The sequence below is a fragment of the Thamnophis elegans genome, chromosome 1, assembly GCF_009769535.1.
Source record: "Thamnophis elegans isolate rThaEle1 chromosome 1, rThaEle1.pri, whole genome shotgun sequence".
NCBI classification, from domain to species: Eukaryota; Metazoa; Chordata; class Lepidosauria; order Squamata; family Colubridae; genus Thamnophis; species Thamnophis elegans.
Window position 1 is genome coordinate 99,983,308 of NC_045541.1, and position 13,885 is coordinate 99,997,192.

Consider the following 13,885-nt stretch of genomic DNA (forward strand, 5'->3'; position numbering starts at 1 on the left):
TAACTTTTTTTTCTTTATTTTTTGCAATTGTTAAAATTTAAATGTAGCAGGTTGCCCTGAGTTCAATTACGTAATAATGTTCAATTACTTAACCATTCAAAAGAAATATGTCAAAATAGATTGGTAACTTTTCATTCTCCAGATGAATCAGAAAAGTTACTGAACTGTTTAATAGTTACTACAACTGAATAGAAAACATGCATATTCAACAAATGCTTGTTTGCAGTAGATATTACTTGCTTAATTAGGACAGAGGTTTATCCCATGAGTCTTTGAATTCTACAGTTCTGAGAATCCATGAATTTTCTCCTCATAATTATCAAATGTATGTCACTTTACCTTTTAATCAGCTGAAGATGCCATTTAATATAATATGTACTACTCCATCAAGATACTGCCTGTTAAATTATTCTGTTGCATTAATGATGTTCATATTAATAAGCTTCAATATCACAATTGATTCACAGGAGGACTACAGAAAATTAATGACTCTTTAGCCTTTACTCTAACGGCTCTAAGGCTAAAAGCTATCAGAATTTAAATCAGACTTCCTCAATCCAGTGACCTCCAGATACATCAAACTGGAAAAGATCGGGCTAATGGATTTATGCACCACAAACCTTTTGGATCATGAAAAGCATAAATCAAAACCAAGGAGAAAACAAAAGAGATGAACATTATTTATGAATGGAAAAGATTTTCTTGCCAATTGCAGCTTCTGTTGTATATTTTCCAGTGATGCTGAAATTAGGAGATTTAACCACGTTGGAGATCCAAGAATATAGAAATGTTTAAGGAAGTCCTTTGTGAATGTGCTGTGTCTTAAATCCTTGACTTCTTCCAAGTCAAAAATGATTTCCAAATACTTTCAGAATACAGTAGACAACAAGCTTTTAACTAATAAGTACATTGATTTAGTAGAGAAGCAAATGTTTATTAAATCTTATTTTTTACAGAAAATCTAGAGTAGACTTTTTGCTTCTATCTAGCATAAAGTAACAGTATTTTCACAGTGATTTCTACAGTATCCATTTTGCAAGGTATTTTCTAATCTTAATAGAAGCAGGTGTTACACACAACGACAACAGCAATTTTAATAACTTTTCCTCCAGAAGCTATTGTTTTAATTAATTAATTGTTACACTAAATGTAAAAATCATAAGACAAACAAACAAATCAGAAAATATTTTAGCACATTTTTAAAAGAATAAAACTTCCTGTATCACCAAATCAGGGGGATATGCAGCAGCAACACTAGCTATCATGCGTTTTTCCTTCAAGTGCTTTGGGATGCATGGCATTTCATGTGCAGGATTTCTTTAAGGTAGCTGCATCTTTTTCAGGTTTCTGCTTGAAACAAAGCATGGAAGGTTCAAAGTGCTTAAACTGATGATCAAGCACTTAGAAAATTCATACCAAAACAAAACCTTGGAAAAATTGAGAAAATATGTCACAAGAATAGCTGCTTATTGTTAATTGAGTGATAATATACTGACAGCGTAGCTAAGTGAATATTAAGTGAAGGGGCAGATATACTGCTGTGTTTCAAGTGTAAGGGATAAATAAATCTATCCTTAATTAGAGTATCCAAGGAAATAATCTGGTGTGACTTGATTAAAAGCAAGAAAGTATTTTCTTTTGCTGCCTTTCAAGTATTGAAGAAGAGCTTTTCTCATAGGTGTTAATATGAGTAATTCTAAAAATGTTAGTCAGTTTATCTATAGAACCAACTCTAATAATTTAAATATTTAGTTATGATAGTGATGAACAGTAGAATGATATTTTATGATATTGGCTTTGTACACACACACACACACACACACACACACAAACATTAATGGTTTTTTAATTAGAGTTCTAACTATGGTTACTTTAATTATAATTTATTGAACAAAGTTTAACAACAATGTTCTCAAATTCTGCTAACCATAATCTATAGAGACCACAAGATCTGGTATTGTGTATTATTCAGAAACAAAAACAAATAATAGCATTCAAGAACAGTCTCCAAGTGCTGCTCTTGAGGCATATATGACTAGGGATCTAATCCAGTCTGTAGTTTTTTTATCTTACTAAAAATATTAAAATATAAAAGCTTCAACTGATGAAACCCATTGGGGTGGTGGAGATGAATTTCTATAGGCTCATTTTGGGCCAATCATAACAAATGGAAAATTATTACTTGGAATGTAAGAGAGTAATTGATAAAGTGTATAAAGTAATGAGGAAAACAAAAGAAATTTCTTGTGGAGGCTAATAGATACAATGGATTCAACTGAAAATAATTTGATCCTCTGGAGCAGACAATGTAGAAAAGTGAAGACATAGATTTAATTATGAATGCAAAAACTAAAATGAATGTCAGAATCTGTCATAATAATTGTTTTCAGTGCATATCAAACTAAAAGCCCATAGGTTGATGATAGATGGCTGTTCAATGAATAGAGATAAAGTACATAAAATGAGGATAAATAAGCAGAGCCAGGGCTGCCAGCCTCTTGTGTAACCAGGCTGGTGGAGACAGCAATGTTGCAAGTAGAACTTTCATTGATTAAGTAATAAATTGAGAGTCAAAGACTACATTAAATATTCACACATACACACACACACACACATTTGTGACACTAATAAGTTTAACAGAAGGAATAAATATAGCAAAGTTACAAGTAAAACATGTTAAAAAATAAAATAAGAGAATTTTTTTAAAAAAAAGCATGACAACAGTAAGAAGACAGTAAATAGCACTGAATAGGCACTTTCATGGTCCCACAAATAACCAGGAACTCTACACTTAAATCAGTCAAAACCCATGGCTTCCAATACCAATTGCAACACAGGAAAAATTTATTAACTGTCTTAGACTCAGTCCAGCCCATATGCCCAGGAAGAAGAGCATAACTCAGCAACAACCATATATAAAAATGTTATCTCTTTATAAATGCAGTTTTCTGAACAAAGACTATACAATTTTACCATTGTGAAACAAATATCTGGACATATTGCGCAGCAGATATGGAAGAAATTAGGAAATACAACTTTTCCTCAACAGGTTCAACGTATTACAATGAAACTAAGCAGGAAACAGTCAACCAATCTGAGCTAATTTGCTAACTAGCAATAATCACTTTATATTGACTTTTTAGTTTTGCACTCAAAACAAAAGCTTTTTCTGCTTTGAGAAACATGTCTGTATGTTTGTCTACAAAAAGTATTTTTCCAAGTGGCAACTATTGAGCTACCTATTGTTCTCTATTTGTAATCTTTAACATGGTGCTGGCATCCAGTCATAATGGCTAGATACTGAGCACTAGAGCAGTGGTTCCCAAACTTGGCAACTTTAAGACTTGTGGACTTCAACTCCCAGAGTTCTCCAGCCAGAAGAGCTAGCTGGAGAATTCTGGGAGTTGAAGTCCACAAGTCTTAAAGTTGCCAAGTTTGGGAACCACTGCACTAGAGGGTAGGTCAAAGCAGAACCTCCCCATGACAGTGTTCCCAGAGCCTGACAAAAGTATCAAGTGCTTCATTTCCTTAATGAGATTAACTTTCTGCAAATAGGGATTCCCATCCAACAAACCATACAACAACAATAAAGGGAGGTCAGGAACTCACACAATGGAAAATAAAAAGGAACAGAATTATTTGATCACAAAGAGACAATTCAAGATGTGATCAAATCTGTACCTCTGTCTAAAAGTTCCTCTAGTCTGCACAAAGTTATATTTATATTAGAGACTGTATGCAGACTTTATTTACACTGCATCTATTATTTCAATCCAATTACAGTTATTAATCAACAGATTTTTAAATGTAATAAGCTTCACATGAGGATTTTGTTTCATGGAAATCCTGGTTATACAATAGATATAAAGTTAATACATCTTTATGGATACATATTTGATTATATTTCATTTTTTATGTTGAAATTACAAAATTAAACTGGGGCACAGGAATGAGACCAGGAGAGAGAGATCAAAAATACATCCAACATTTACAGTATTTTTTAGAAAAACAGCGAAGGTGCTTTTCTTTAGGATGGCATTCAGGCAGGGAAAATAATGTCAGCAATGTTTTATTAATAATTCCTAATATTTTTCTTAGAAATTACTCTCTCTTGATTTGGTAGTTGATTTGGTTCTGCCTAAGGTTATTAGAACAGGAGGCATAAAAATGCATGTGAGCACATATGAAAAGATTATCAACAAAAAAATCCTTCTACATTGCCTTCGCTTGGTGTGGTGTTTAGTAAGAAGCTTAATAGTGTTCATTCATTCCCACAGGAAGCTCCCTTCTTTCTGAGCTCAATTCAATTCAATCTAATGTCAAAATATAAAGATGAGAAAGTATCTCAGTACACATTTATTCTATAATCAGCAAACAGGTCCCCATCCTGAGTATCATGAGTACTTAATATTCATGATCAAATTGGATGTAGGATTAAATGTGCCTTTGCTTTTCATGTGCACTTTAAAAAAAAAAAAGAAATAGCTGCTGGAGAGGGAAGGCTTATAATTATCAGCATTTCAAGAGAAAGAAGGACACTGAGAGGGATTTTCAAGAGCACTTTCTTCCCCTGCTGTAGTCCTAAGAAAGATTGCTCCTCAGAAACCTGCAATTTGCAGCAGGAGGAAATACCTACCTCCAACAAATTCCAAGCAGTTGATTGCTTGAATGTTTCCAACTACTATATATCTGCATCTATACAGGTAGTCCTTGACTTACAACAGTTCATTTAGTGACCGTTCAAAGTTACAATGGCACCAGGGGCAGGATCCTACCGGTTCGATGAGCGCATGCCAGGATGCGTGCTAGGCGTGCGTAATCAGTTCAGAGAATACTTACCTTCTGGATTGCTGCTTGGGAAAGAAAACAGCTGAGGCGCAGCAGAGAAGATAAAGGTAGATAAAGCGCAAGGACAGGCAGGTAGGCCCACTTGCTTGTGGGAGTGAACCAGTTTGCTCCCAGCTGATCTTTGGAGCTACAGATTCACCTGAACCGGTAGAATCCCACCCTGAATGGTGCTGAAAAAAAATGACTTAAGACCGTTTTTTAAACTTACTCCAGTAAGTTTCAACAACTGTTGTTCCATCTGCATGGTCACAGGATCCAAATTCAGAGGCTTGGCAACTGAGTCATAATTATGTTGATTGCGGTGTCCCATGGCCATGTGATTACTTTTTGCGAGCTTCTGACAAAGTCAATGGGGAAGCCAGATTCATTTAACCAACCATGTTGATTCATAGTTGATTCACTGCAGCAAGGAAGGTGATAAAATGGGGCAAAATTCACTTAACAAGTGTCTCACTTAGCAACAGAAACATTGTAGTTATAAGTTGAGGACTACCTATAGTGTAAATGCATCTCATATATACAGATACAAATAGTAATATGCAGTGGTGGGATTCAATTTTTTTTACTACTGGTTCTGTGGAGGTGGCTTGGTGGGCGTGGCAGGGGAAGGAGACTGTAAAATCTCCATTCCCTCCCCATTTTGGGGGAAGGTTACTGCAAAATCCCCATTTCTTCCCGATCAGCTGGGACTCAGGAGGCAGAGAATAGATGGGGGTGGGACCAGAGGTGGTATTTACCAGTTCTCCGAACTACTCAAAATTTCCACTACCTGTTCTCTAGAACTGGTCAGAACCTGCTGAATATCACCTCTGCTAATATGGCAACTGCAAACCTTAAAATATGCTTCAAAGCAATCACTTTAAAAAGTGACTTCTTTTAGTTTTGGTGAGCTACCAACCATGCTGTCTGAAAATACAAAAGCAGACTCTGTGTTGTCAGCTTCTTTTATAAATTACGAGAGTTTCCTTCATAAAATGGGGGCAGCAAGTTGGCATAGGCAGACATTTTTAAAAGACTTCAAATTTGGAATTTTTATTGATTTATAAATGTATTGTCAAAGGCTGTATTAAAGGAAAAAGAAAATGCATATTTGTACAGCAAATAAGTAGAATAAAGAAAGGAACAAATGAGATAAAGTGACAAGTAAAAGGTTGAAGGTCTTTTAAAATATAATTATAATGATATAATTGTGCAGGGCGCAATGGCTCAGTGGTAAAAGATACTGAACTGCTCAGCTGGAAAGCTGCCAGCCCAGGTTTTAGACCCAAATGTCACATGATGGGGTAAGCTCCCATCCTTGCCCTAGTTTCTGCCAACCTAACAATTCAAAAGCATGCTAAAGGTACTTTGGAGGGAAGGAAACCCCATTCTGAGTGCTGGCCACATGACTACAGAAGTGTCCACCGACAACGCTGACTCCCTCACCTAAGAAATGGAGATGGGCACTACCCTCTAGAGTCAGACATTGCTGGACAGGAGAAACCTTTTAATTTTTAATGACATAATTACAGACAATAAATAACACTATTCCCACAAACAATTAGAATCTGCTGGGTTAAACACATTGAAATCCCTTGGCTTCTGATACCAATTGCAGCACTGCAAAATTTACTAACATTTTAGAAACTTCAGTGGAGATCTTTGCTCATAAAAAGTTTGCATCTTGGACTCAGACCATATCTCCAAAAAAGATGATACTGTACATCAGAACTGACAAATATAAATAAATTATATATTTATTAGAGCAAAGCTGCCCAACACAGAAGTCAATGAGTGGGATTATCTTAATTTGAAGTTATGCCTTTCAATCAATCTTGACTCCTGGCATTTTCCTGGATAAATTTTCTTGGTAAAACTTCAGAAGTGATTTGCCATTCCCTTCTTTTTCTATAGATGAGAGTGTTTGTCTCAACAGCCAAATTTGAGCTTATGAAAAGACTAGAACAGTTTCCCAAATCCTTAGCCTAGTGCCTTAGCACCTACCCTAAACTAGATCTCATGCATAGTTTAAGAAACATAGGTATATTTAATTTGTATATTTCTAGATAAGTAATAGTTTAAATGGGATCTGCATGAAGACCCGATTACACCTCGCACAATGTAATGCTCATTACTGCTTGTACACAATTTCAGAGTCAATCTTGAATCAGATAGTGCCAAAATCAAATAAACAATTTACAGTATGACTTGGATGTTAAGCAATGAGTGCAAAAAAAGTCCTGCTTTTATATTTTCTTTGGTTTTAGGAATTTATTATAGCTTGTGGTATATGTGTAGTAATTAGTCTACACAGTAGTAAAACAATTTATTGCTGCAAATTCATCATATTTCTGTCTAAAATAATAAAAATTATGGGTACTTAATGGACCACAGCCATAATTTTCTGCTACTTTTTACTATATTTAGCAATTTTTTCCATCTTTTAATGGTCTAACTTTCCTGAGAGACTAAGGGCAAAAAATGAGAAACATTCATCCAGATGAAGTCAATTTTCTATCACTAGAAAATCTGCTTCTACTGTTTCAGTCATCATAGTGCCTTCTTCCATTCAATTGACAACAAGCAGACAGGGTTGAGTTGAAGCTGGTTCCTCCCCATCCAAACCCTTACAGCCACATGATCAACACCCCCATAGTATCGCCTGTCTGACTAGAGGTGGGTATTTATAATTGGGTATCATCAGCATGCTGGTGATACTGCACCCTATACCAACAGATGACTTACCGTGCAGTTTGATGTGAATGTGGAAAAGGAAAGGTGAAAAGCCCTAAGGTAATCTACATTTCGGAAGCTTAGGGCTCAACCTCTTCTCTGCTACCAACGCTTACTGCAACCAGCCACAGAAGAAGTAGAACCACTGCAATAAAATAACTCCCACTACCAATTTTTGAGTGAGTCCAGAAGAATACCATGCTCCATAGTATTAAGAGCTGCTGAAAGATTTAAGAGGACTAGAATAATATTTCAGTGCTGTCTCGTAGCCAGAAAAGGGTCTAGATAACACACTTTATCCAGGGCTCTTTGTAGCTGTGTGCCAACCATCCTGACAACAACCTTCACTATAAAGGGAAGATTAAAGGATGGACGAAACTTGTTTAATACTGTGAGGTCCAAGTATGGCCTCTTGAGCTACCACCTCCTTTAGAGCAGGCAGTATCGCCTCCACCATAAAGAGGTATTAATCAGTCTTGGAGTCAACCATATGTCACTTCCTGAAGACCTTGACCAACCAGTAGTGGCTTCAGTCCATAACACTGGTGGCTAAGCTCCCAGCTCCAAGGACACTGTCCATTTCCTTGAGAACAATTGGCTCAAACACTTTCCAGATAACAAGGCTCAGGGGATCTCTCCAGCCAGAGTCCAACGTGAGCACAATTGGGTTATTTTATCTGACAGATAATGTGAATATTCTCATAGCAACCCTGCTAGGGCTTCCTCAGCTCCTCCTCACGCAGAAGGAACCTAGTTACCCAATATAGGGAAACTGGTCTGCTATTTGTAGATGCAATGAGATCAGAGAAGTAATTACACTTTCCCCCCCTCATCACCACAAGGTTAAGTCTTAGTATAAGCTCTTACATATGCTCAGTCCTCTTCTGTCTTTGTCTTTCTCCAATGACACTCTTATGTCACTCCATTTCTCTGAGCTGCTTAGTAAACGAAGAAACTGTAGGAGATCCAAGCACAAAGAATCCACACACATGTGATAGGGTCCACATTCCATATCTGCACATTCCAAGTTGAAACAAGAGCTTCTTCAGAGCCGTGTAGCAGAGTTTTAGGGGGAAAACCCAAGCTGCCTCTGAAACAACACTGAGTTCATCAGATAGCAGAGTAGTTAGAGTACAGTCCTGCAGGCTACTTCTGTTGCCTGCTGGCTGCCTGAAATTTGGCAGTTCAAATCTCAACAGACTCAAGGTTGACTCAGCCTTCCATCCTTCCGAGGTGGGTAAAATGAGGATCCAGATTGTTGTGGGCAATATGCTGACTCTGTAAAGTGCTTAGAGAGGGCTGTAAAGGATTGTGAAGCGGTATGTAAGTGCTATTGCTATTGCTGTTGCCTGGGATTGGCTGATTAAGCAGAGTCCACCTTCCTGTTGTGGTGGGAGAACTCTAGGGCCAAGAGAGCATGGTCACAAAATCCAAGACTATATGTGGCCCATTCATTTTATTTTATTTTACCCAGTAAGCACAGTGGCAAAATATATTAACTGCTTGTTGTATAGTTTCTTTTTATTATTATTCATCTTTATGGTTTATTACTTTTTATTCTTCATTTTTGTGCAGTACAATGAGCAGTGAAGGGACAAAGTGAAATTTTAATTGCTTTTTTCTTTCCCTCCCAAAGCCAATCATTTCTATACAAAAGATAAATGAGCAAAACTTCTCACACTTAAAAAAATTAAAAAACAAATCAAGATAAGATAAGAATTCTTTTTAAGGATTGTTTTAAGTGTATATATATATATGTGTGTGTGTGTGTGTGTGTGTGTGTGTGTGTGTGTGTGTTTATTTGTGCTGATAAATAAATTTCTGTCGTGATGGACTCTTGTGACGAGCCGATTGACAGATGATGGAAGCAGTTAGCTTCCTCCCATAATTGGGGCTTACCAGGGGTTGTGACTCTCTCTATATATATGTGTGTATATATATATATATATATATATATATATATATATATATATATATATATATATATATGTGTGTGTGTGTGTGTGTGTGTGTGTGTGTGTGTGTGTGTGTATACATACATATATATACATACATACACATACTTTAAAAATCCTTAAAAAGAATATATATATATATATATATATATATATATATATATATATATATATATATATATATATACATATAAATATATATATTCATATATATATATACGTATACATATATATATATATACATTACACACACACACACACAAACACACACACACACACAAACACATATATATGTGTGTGTGTGTGTGTGTGTGTGTGTTTGTGTGTGTGTGTGTGTGTAATGTATATATATATATTCGCTCTCAGCACTAAATAGGCTAGTGTTGTCAGTAAGCTTTTTCTGAAAAAGCACACAATTCAAATTTCAGAAAAATCACAAAACCAGAATACTAGCATGCATCCAAAGTAGCAGAATTGATACCCAAGAAGGAATAAACATGCTGAACATACTCTTAACAAATTATTTGTATATATTTGGAAGCCTTGACTGGCTGACCTTGCAAAAATGGTCTACTAAAGAACAACACTTATAATTAATGGAATACATTCACTATAAATATATAGCCAGACAATGATTGTCACATTAAGCATGCAACAATCATTAAGCATGAACCAATTAGTATGATTGTCACAAAGAAGCCACTACAAAGTCAGCTTCTTGTGCACACAAATAAATGATACGGTCACTGGGAAAGGAAGCTTTTTTTAAATAGACATGGTACTATTAAAGGAGCTGTGGTAACACTAGAAGCCGTGGTGGCACAGTGGCTAGAATGCAGTACTGCAGGCTAACTCACTGTTCACTGCCAAGAGTTTGATTCCGACTGGCTTAAGGTTGACTTCCATCCTTCCGAGGTGGATAAAATGAGGACCCAGATTGTTGGGGGCAATATGCTGACTCTGTAAACCGCTCAGAGAGGGCTGTAAAGCACTGTGAAGCGGTATATAAGTCTAAGTGTTATTGCTAAAAGTGCCAGACATGGAAACATCCTCCACAGAGAAGTTTAACTGTAAACTGTTAACTTGTAAACTGTACACTATCAAGTGAAGATTCTCTTACCAAAGACTCACAGGCTTTTAAAGTTTTTGTTATGTTTTCAGTGCCTGTTCTAATTTAATAGTCGAATACCAACATCTATGATTTATTTTTATATCTCATGGTTTTAACTTCATATCTGAATCAGGAAATACATTTTTGGAAGAATAATTTGAAATAAACATTTATAATACATATATAAAATTATTCTGTTTTTGTTTAAAATGCATTTAAACAAAAGATGCAAGACAAGATTAATAACCTGTATGAAATAACACATTATTTAAAAGTTTACTTTTCCTTTACAATAACAGTACTCCAGCTATATGCCTGAGGTTGAGGACAAGCATATAATATTATAAATATCTGAGTCACTGAGGATTTTCTATCACTTGGCAACAAGCATTAAGGCCAGTCACTGCCAAAATTATCATAATCCAATTTCACAGCAGTGAAAAGAACATGTGAACCTTACTTAGTGTTCTTACTGGAATTAATTGTTCTTCAGATGAAATATGTATGCAATTTTTAAAAACATCCAAGCAACTTCCTTAAATACATCCTAGCAGAAAAACTGTGAATTCAGAAAACTATTCCTCATTAACAAATGTATTTAAAATATAATGTTCATGACTCCTATGTTATAATTTAGAATTAATATTGTGCAACATTAATGTGGTAATTAAAAGTGCAGGCAATTGATAATTCATCATGGGCATTATGAGGGACTGGCTTTACTTACGAAATAAGAGTGCCAGTTGTTGTTATTTTTCCACTGCCAAAGACAGAGTGACTCAGCTAATTTTTTGGGTATATTCTTTTTTTAAAAATGGCTGAAGTGGCCAATTGTTGCAGAGTTCTCTTTTTAGTAGGGTGAAAAATGGTAATATACAGGCTTATTTTAAAATTTGATTATGTTAGCAATCTTTAAAAATAACGGGGCTTAATAGAAAATCTGAACTGTGTACTAGACAAAAGTGTTAATATCTTGGGCTGTATCCAAAAGTAACCAGCTGGTGAAAGCTATATTTCTATCATACTTTGGAACAAATTCTCTTTTTCTCCAGAGATTTGCTGCAAAAGATTAGAGGGTCATCCAGAGCTGATAGGATGCAACGCAGTGGTGATTTGGAGATGGAGGGGAAAAGAAATAAGAGGTCCTATTACATAAATAGAAATATACCTTCACCATGATGATGATGTCCAAAATAAACAAAATCTGACAAAACATTAAATTAATAGCATTTCTAAAAGAAAAAAAGAATTTTGTTGACAAAATGTTACAAAATAATGTGATATGGTATTCTGTGTTTGAGATCTAGGAACTTGTACTGTAAATCTTCACAGACAGTAAAATCTGTGAGATATTCCCTGACCATGCCTATGCTCATCTGGGACAGTTTCCATTTCTTTTTCTTCTTTGTTTTTTAATCCCACCTTTATAGCTATCAGTACGCTGCGCATGGGGCTGGCCGTCCTGTTTGTGCATGTGCACCGCACGCGCATACGCACTCCAGAGCCCCTGTGACACCCAGCTGCTTGTCAGAGGTCGTGCAGGCGCCGCACACTGTGCACACAGATGCAATTGGCCAGTGGCTTTAAAAACAGGTATAGAACGCGGGCAGGCGGGTGGGCCAAACGAGCCACTGTTGGCAGCTGCTCCAAGCTACTACTGGTATGGCTGTACCGGCCAGAACATACCACTGCTCCTCCTCCTCCTTACATCAACTCCCATTGTATTGCTTTCAGTTACTTGAACTTCTAAAGGTGTTGTTCAGTTTCCAAATTATGATAGTTTATTACTCTGCCCACTGTACAATGCAGACATTCGATCTGAAAGAGAAACATTTGTTTCATAGATTTCTGAGTACTTAACAATTGTATTAAAAATTTATTTAAATGCCATTGTTTCCAATGAGCTTTACTTCCAAAGAACATGCAAGCATTGCAACCTGGTTGTCTAAGCACATAGTTCACTTGTTTACTTGCTACATGTGTAAAAACTAAAGTGAAAAAAAGTTTATATATAGTACTGTATCTCAAGACAGCTGTTGAAAGAAAAAAAAAACATTCCCAAAAAGCTGTACAGCTGAAAAGAGGTCGATCTGCATAACCAAAAGTTTGAATTAAGTTTCTAGAAAATATCTTAACCTACGGAAAGCCCAATATGCTTTCCTAAAATTTTTAAACTCCGAGTTTATCATTCTACATTTTACCGAACACTAACCCTTGGTAATTATTCCTCTGTATCTTTTAGCAACCCAAGAGAGGTATCACTGCAATGCTGGCATACACTTACAGTTTGTGGCATTGGCCAACATCCAAAACCACATTAAACAACTTTCACAAGCTTCGGTTTGGAGCTTGTGTTTCTTGAGCAGCAATCTACGCATTCTTCATTCTGAAACCTCAGGATGTCCAAAAATACTTTAAATATTCACAGAGCAAAGTCTCAAAATCTTACAGACCATGTTCAGTTTTCAGATCTGCCTACTCATGTCTAAATTATGACCACCATAGGCGAATCCTTTGCAGTACATTCTGTGACACACATGTGGTTAGTTACTGCATTATGAAAAATGACTAAAGATTTAAATGCCCTTGAAATTGAAGTTTAAATTTTAATATCCATGCAACAATCTCCTAAATAAATTCTCTAAATAGCAAATTGACAACGGTATGAAAATCAACCTGCAAATTAATACTATACAAAATGTCTAAAGACAAATATTCAGAGATTATACAAACAGAAAGACTAAACATTCAATATATTTTATTCCAATATATATGGCTAAAATCAATATAACCAAGACAATAAATTAGCTAAATGAAAATATAAATGCCCAAACATAATGTTAAGAAATCTGAAAGAGCTGAGTTTCTATATCTGAAATCTGGTTTACCACTGCTTATAGGATAAAATGTACAGGTATCTTAATCCGGGTGTCACATGCACAAACTTAAGAAAAACAAGTACCTTAAGTCTGGAAATTATATTTGAAAATAAACATTTGGAATCAGATATTTGACAAAGTTCTGCTCCCTTTTTGTTAAACATGTTTATACATTTACTCTCTGATGCCTAATAATTTGATACATTTTTCTCTTTCAAGTGATTAAAAACCAATCGACCTCCAGGATATCTATCATTAAAATGAATATACAAAGTTTTCCAATAATGTCAGGGAGAAAATTTTGGAGTCTCTGCTATCATAAGGATGGAATTACTACCTTTACACCAAATGGCTCTTACTTTGCTGCTATGTGTGGGAAT

General features: G+C 35.7%; 1 protein-coding gene across 5 annotated transcripts in view; it reads right to left on the bottom strand.

Moving 5' to 3' along the window:
- SHANK2 (SH3 and multiple ankyrin repeat domains 2) overlaps positions 1-13,885 on the bottom strand; it is a 339,586-nt gene that overhangs the window by 127,886 nt on the left and 197,815 nt on the right. The gene's annotated exons all lie outside the window — the stretch shown is intronic.